This window comes from Habropoda laboriosa, unplaced genomic scaffold (genome assembly GCF_001263275.1).
Source record: "Habropoda laboriosa isolate 0110345459 unplaced genomic scaffold, ASM126327v1 scaffold181, whole genome shotgun sequence".
NCBI classification, from domain to species: domain Eukaryota; kingdom Metazoa; phylum Arthropoda; class Insecta; order Hymenoptera; family Apidae; genus Habropoda; species Habropoda laboriosa.
Window position 1 is genome coordinate 29,654 of NW_017100301.1, and position 6,447 is coordinate 36,100.

Here is a 6,447-nt window from a genome sequence, read left to right on the forward strand (position 1 = left end):
TCACTCTACATAAAAATGCTCCCGGGCGAAATATACAACTTGAGTCAGGATCTAAATAAAAGCGTAGGAGAGCGCTTTTCCCTGAAATGTTTGAGTGACCTGACACGTATCCAATTCTATGATATGGAAGAGTTTCTTGTGGCCCGCGATGTCTTTCTCAAAGATGGCGTTACATTTTATACATACCCTCTTCCTTGGGAGAGGCCCCTTACTGTCATATTGAAGAGTCTCTCCAGGGTTGATCAAGAATTCATTTTGGGCGATTTGTGGTAGCAAGGCCTTAACACGTTCGTTACCAGCGCCGCATATAATGCGACGTCCCGATTCTTGTATCTGAGCCGCAGATGTGCGGCGCGTGTTCTTTTTCAGTTTATGATAACGTATTGCAACAAATTTGAAAATGAATAGTATTGTTGAGCTAAGAACAATAAAATAGATGTAGGATGTCCTTGGTCTAGAGATAACTACATTTGCTTATTGGGAATGTTATAAATATATCCTAAAAAAAACCCATGCCAATTTAAGGACATATTCTAACAAAAAACACCCTGGGCTGTGGTGCAAGATTTTCTTCTCAGACCCTGGTAGCGAACGTGTTAAGATCGACAGACGCGCAACAGTAAAAGAAGGAAAGGAACTTCTACAAAATATCCTTTGCCTCTAGTACCCCTCTTAGCCAGGTAAAGAAAGGTCGGTTTTGTTTTCTATTACAGGGTTTATTGGGAAAAGTTTAATAGCAATAAACCCTATACCCAATGTTTTCGGTGCCAGGCGTATGGGCATTCCTCCGTCAACTCTAACAAAGACCACATGCGCATCAAGTGTGGACAAATGCATCCTACTAGAGAATGCCAAAGAGAACTTCCGACACCGCCGAGGTGTGCCATTTGTGTGTGTGTGTGTGTGTGTGTGTGTGCGCGCGCGCGCGCGTGTGTGTGTGGTGGGGGCACATGACAAATTACTCTCAGTGTCCAAGGCTTCTAGCCTACCTATCAAGGAGATCCACTCCTCAAAACGTGGCTGGTGGTGACAGAACTCATGGAACTCTCACCATCAACTTATCGCCGAAAGCCTCAACAAGCTACGCCACTGCGGGTAAATCCCATAAGGAGACCCTCACGGGCTCCTCTCCAACTCAAAATAACTATCCTTTCTTCGTTTTCTCAGCCATCCGTTTTCCTGGGTTGCAGGCGCATCCTCAGGACTTGACTAGTTTCCTTGTACAAATTTACAGCAAAGCTCTACTAATTTTCCTAAACCCCAGAAACAAATTCTCAGCCTGTCGAAATAACATTAACAAAATCGAAACAATACTTGAAGCTGCTCAGGTTCTTTTGTGCTAACCATCCCCTTCTCAGCACTCTTCCCGGGAAACTTCATGTCTTGGAACGCACGTTCCTTAATTCCAAAAATTACAGACTTGAATTCTTCATGAGAAACAATAATATTGTCGTAGCTACAATTCGGGAGACTTGGTTTTCCCGATATAAGTATTGTTTGCGGATAGTTAGGCTCGATCAGACGATCGACCGGCGCCGTACCTCGAGCTTCTGCTCTATACCGGCTTTCGCGAGAAGATGTTGGTATCTCTATTTTCTGGGATCCCTTGCCAGGAGAACACGCGCTTCGGTAGAGTGCGCGCGACTTGAAAAAACCCTGCTCTCACCGTTCGGATCACAGAGCAAGTTGGACCTACCCTTTCGGGACGCAGTTCACTTAGCCGACCCTCCAGGCTGCGTACAGCCCGGAGCGTCGTTACCAGCGGGGGTCACGGGGAGGCGGAGCTGCGAGCATCCTTACTTGGTCACAGCAGGATGGCCTTGCTGGCCGATTTGAACCTACTTCACCACGGCTCCATTTCTGGGGCCGCCTGCACTGGTGAATGTAGGTTGAAAGTCCATGCTCACTCCATGCACTTTACCCATCACCTTGATTCTGAAGCGATTACTCCTCATTCTATTTGGCCTTTTATATAAATGTCGCATGCGAGCAAAAAAAAAAAAGGTAATCAGAAAGAAGAGAAGAGAAGAGAAGAGAAGAGAGGGTGGTATTTTACGGGTGCGGAAGTTTCGTGGTTCATGCGGTTGATGTTGTTTCGTTTTCATGCGGGAGAAGAATAGAGATGGCGAGAGAGAGAGAGAGAGAGAGAGAGAGAGAGAGGGTGAGAGATAGAGATAGGGTTGGTGAGAGAAAGAGAGAGAGAGAGTGATAGGCCGTGAGGGTGGGGAGAAAGAGATTGATTATTCCAGGCGAGCTGATATGCACTCACATGCACCGTGCCGTGCACATGTACCCACTCTCTGGCTTCGCCTGCCCCGGCGACGTTGGTCCATTGTCCGACACGCGCTATTCGCGGCCTCCTCCTTTTATCCGCGCGCGCCCAAGGAGGGAGGCCACGCTTCGCCTCTTCGCGTGGGTGCGGAGATGGTCGGACCGATCGCGCGTCCACCGCACCGCTGCGGTGTACTTCCCGATTATCGCGTGGTTCCCCTAAATGGCACTAGAAATTCGAGATTTGTCCTGACTGTCATGAAATTTTCACGGCTTCCTCGTCATTGAAGCGCGCACACAATAGAGGAATCCGCTCTTCGCTACTCCGAGTGGGAGCGGAGATAGCTTCTGCCTCCCGCGCGTTCATTTCACCGCTTCGTTGACGGCCCGGGCCGTGTTTGCCGGTTCTCGGTTGCTTAAACGGCTGCCAAAAATCGAGTTTTTGGCCGATACCGTTGAAATTTGCGTGGTCTCCCCCCACTGACAGCGCGCACACGATGGAAGAAACCGCGCCTTGCTACTCCGCGTGGGAGCGGAGTAGCGTCTTCCCCTGCGCGTCCGTCGCACCGGTGCGGATGAGTATGTCTGCTTTCACTATTTGTTGCATCCTGGTTCCTCTTCTTTCTTCTTCCTTGCCCATTTCCTGGGCTTTTCTCTCCATTCTTGGTGGAGGTTTGGTCTCCTCCTCCTCGTCCGTACTCCTTCTTCTTGGCGTCGTTCCTCTTCTTGTTTCCTTTCTTCGAGCACGAACTCCGTCGGTCTTCTCGTTCTTGTTCCCTTCTGCTCGGTCCTTTTGTCCCCGTCCTTGGCCTCTTTCGCGGACAGTGCCGTTCTCGCAAATGTGCGGAGATGTTGAAACATGTCCTTCCTGACGAACTCGGATTTTCTTATCGGCCATTCTTGGGCTGCGGATGTCATTCCAGTTTTCATGGCTGTTCGAGCTTCCTCGTGGAGTGGGCAGTCGAACAGCACGTGACTGGATGTTTCCTCCGCGCCACAGTCGCACTCAGCTTTTTCACTCAAACCAAGAGATTTGAGTTTGCTGTTGAAGCACCCGTGACCACTGAGTACTTGTGAAACATAGTGGTCGGGGTGGATCCAGCTGCTTTTTATACGCTTGTGGTCGTTGTCGAAGAACTCGAAAGTTGTTCGTCCACGCGTTTCCGTGTTCCATCGGTTCTGCCAGTACTCCACCGTCTTCTGCCGTATCTCGGTCTTGTTCGGTGTGTCCTCCTCCGCGTCGTCTCTTGGTCTTCTTATCCGGTACGTTCTTGCTCTCTCCTTTATGAGGAGGTCTATGGGGATCTCTCCCGATATGACCTGGAGAGCTGGGGTTGATACCGTCCGGTATGCCTTCGTTAGGCTGAGAAGTGCCGTCCTTTGCAATTCTCCAGGGTTCCCAGGTTTTTCTTTGTCAACAGGTCGCTCCAGCCAGCGGCCGCGTATGTGGCGATGGGGACGTATAGCCCTCGGTACAGTGTCCGAAGTGCCCCGTGCCCCAGGCCCCAATTGGCTCTGGCTATCCTGGCGAAGCTGTTGAACATCTTCTTACACCTGTCGGCTGTGGTTCGAGCGTGTAGATCCATGCTGAGACCACTGCCGATATGGATTCCCAGGTACTTTATCGCCTGCTGCATCCTGAGACTCCTGCCGTCGATTCGTATGGTTGGTGGGCGCCGAGCGTCCAGTTTCCCACTCATCAACAGCATTTCGGTCTTCTCCTGTGAGAGCTTCAGCTTTTTCCTTGTGCACCACGCTGAGACCGCATCGACGACCTCCTGCTCTCTAGTCTGCAGATCTACTCTCGTATCTCCTGCTACGAGGACGAGGATGTCGTCTGTGTAGGCAATGGCTTCGCACTCCATTTCGCTGGACGTTAGTATTGCCAGCACGTCGTCGAATACCAGGTTCCAGAAATTTGGACCCAATATCAATCCCTGTGGGCATCCTTTTGTCACAGCTTTCCCGATGATGTCGTTCCTTCCTGTTATGCGGACTGTTCTCTCGGAGAAGTAGCTCTTCACCAGTCTGAACAGGTTCCGCGGACAGTTTCTCCTCTTCAATTCACAGAGCACGTTGGGCCACCATACATTGTCGAAGGTGCCTGAGATGTCGAACGCTATCGCCAGTGTATATTTCCTCCTCGTCATCGTCGTTCCTGCGATCGTTTCGCGGAGCTTCACGATCGCATCCTCCGTCGACCTTCCGGGCCGAAACCCGTACTGTCAGTCGGAGGTTAGGGGATGGTCGAGAAGGAGCGGGGCCATCCGCTTCGCCATCAGCCTTTCTAGCAATTTGCCAACCATGGAAAGTAAGCAAATTGGTCGATATGACTTCGGGCTGCTTCTGTCCTTGTCTGGTCCTTTGGGAATGGTGATAATATTCCCTATCTTCCATCGGGTCGGAAATACTCCCAGGTCGAGGCATCCATTGTACAGCCTGAGTAGTTCCTCGTGGATGCATCCCCAGGCCATCTGGATTACTTCCACCTCGATCCGGTCCGGACCGGGGCTTTTGCCTCTTCTTGGTCGCTTTTCGGCGTCGCTCAATTCTTTTAGCTGGAAATACGGGATATCCTCGGTCTCTGGACAGATCGTTGATTCCCGGCGAGCCACCTCGTGCTCTTGCGTGTCGGCGCTTTCATCGTCATCTGGGACGAGCGCGTCCAGCATAGCTTCCGCGGTGGTTTTCCAGCTATCCGTTTCCCCTTGTGGTGTGCACAGTGTGGACGTGGCTTCTTCGCTCCTCAGCCGTCCAAGGGCGGACTTGTACACCACACCCCATGGCGTTTTCCCGATACAGTAAATTCTCCACAATAGTCAGTAAGTTTGGATTCTACTATTGACAGTATAGATGGTCCTACGCCTAGGTCTGCGTCATTGCTGCGCCCATGTTATCTCACTCGCAGTCAGTCAAGCGTGTAACGCTACACCAGTCGGTTTCCTTTACGAGATTTCACGGCTCGACAAATCATAATAGAAAAATATAATTTCTTTAATTTTACTTTTTTTCATCTGGAATTTTTTTTAACATGTTGGTGAGATTTTTCTGATGAAAATGACATAAAACACGACATAATTTGAACAACATTTACTTATTAACACGTTCACTGTCACGCCAGATTTACAAGTTGGTGTCAGGCGGCCACAAGAAAATACATTTTAAGCATAGGATTATAGTATTATGCTTGATAATTTTTTTTTTTCAATTGAAAATAATGTCTAGCTAGCTATGACGTTGTTACGGGTTACGCTTGTTGTGTCCTCACACGGAGCGTAATATGGGTTTGGGTTTGTGGATCGGTCAAAACATTCACCGTATGAGGGTGATACGTGGTTGACAACAAATCCGACAGGATTGGAACCTTCGGCGCATGTGGTTACTACGCCGTTCTCCGAAGGATCGAAAAGATGGAGGTTCAACGTGTATGGTTAACACGTCGTTGACAAGGCTTGTGATGGACCAGTCAGAACTTTCAACGTATGTGGTTAATACGTTGCTCTCTAATAAGTCCGATAGAATTGGAACCTTCGACGCATGTGGTTACTACGCTGTTCTCCGAAGGATGGAAAAGGTTTGGTGGTTGTGAGGACAGTACGTATCATAATGTCGGATATATCTCGAGCGGTAAAGATATATCCTTTGTGAGTTTAACTATTTCGTTACTAATGTTACAAGGAGATGGTCAATTGAATATAGGCTGAAGCAATTCTATAGTAACTATATTCTATATTCAATGTGGTTACAATAAGATTACAATGGTTTAAATATGAATTATAATGGTTGATTCTTGGCTGAGCAAGAATCTTCCTTCTCGACTTTACACGGTGAGTACGCGGGGACGTCGTAGACAAGTATGTCTAGTTGACACTTACGAGTTTAGTATTATACTTGGTTGCTTGAAAGGGAATTGAACCCGATCTTGCTTGTGTCAAACGACGACTATACAGATACTGCTCTACTTTAAAGTTCAGGGTAACTCTGAACTGTGACTGCCTCAGAGCCCCGGAAATCATGCCCTTATATACCCAAAAATCTGTATTTTTTGGATGGTGGGGGCCCTAATTTTCGTTTTTCGTTTATTTTATCTCAAGGGGGTGAGCTCTAGGCGGATGTCTCGGAGCCGCCGTGTCGGCTAATCTTCGTACGTAAAAGCTCAAAAGTTGCCCTGTTACT